This window comes from Cystoisospora suis, assembly GCF_002600585.1.
Source record: "Cystoisospora suis strain Wien I chromosome Unknown contig_1499, whole genome shotgun sequence".
In the NCBI taxonomy this organism is placed as follows: domain Eukaryota; phylum Apicomplexa; class Conoidasida; order Eucoccidiorida; family Sarcocystidae; genus Cystoisospora; species Cystoisospora suis.
In genome coordinates this window covers 7,109-7,555 of record NW_027154299.1, presented here as the reverse complement: position 1 = coordinate 7,555, position 447 = coordinate 7,109, and positions in this window count along the sequence as shown.

The following is a 447-nucleotide window of genomic DNA, read 5'->3' as shown; positions in this document are numbered from 1 at the left end:
AGAGAGAGAGAGAAAGAGAGATTCTCTTTACGTTACCTTACTGTCTCTCCTTCATCCATTACCAGGTTCACAGAGATTTATGACCCCGATGACGAGGGGTCGAATCCTTACAGCCAAGTGTACGTACACCCGAGCAGAGGAAGAGGATTCCTCTGTTGGAGAAGATCAACTCAATTCTGAAACTCTACAGACAAGAAAAGCTTCTCTTACTGTGAGCTTGTCAGGAGAGATGACAAGGCCTCCTAGGCGCACGCCGTATCGGCTCTTAAAGAATCAGGGTCTCGATTAGGTACACGTATATACAGCTATGCATATTTAGATATACAGATACTTCACATGTACATGCGCCTCTTCACTATGAGAAGAGAGGAGTAGATACATATACAACGTCTCGGACTGAAGAGTGTTGAAGAAGAAAAGGATCGACGGGAGAAAGAGAGAAAGAAA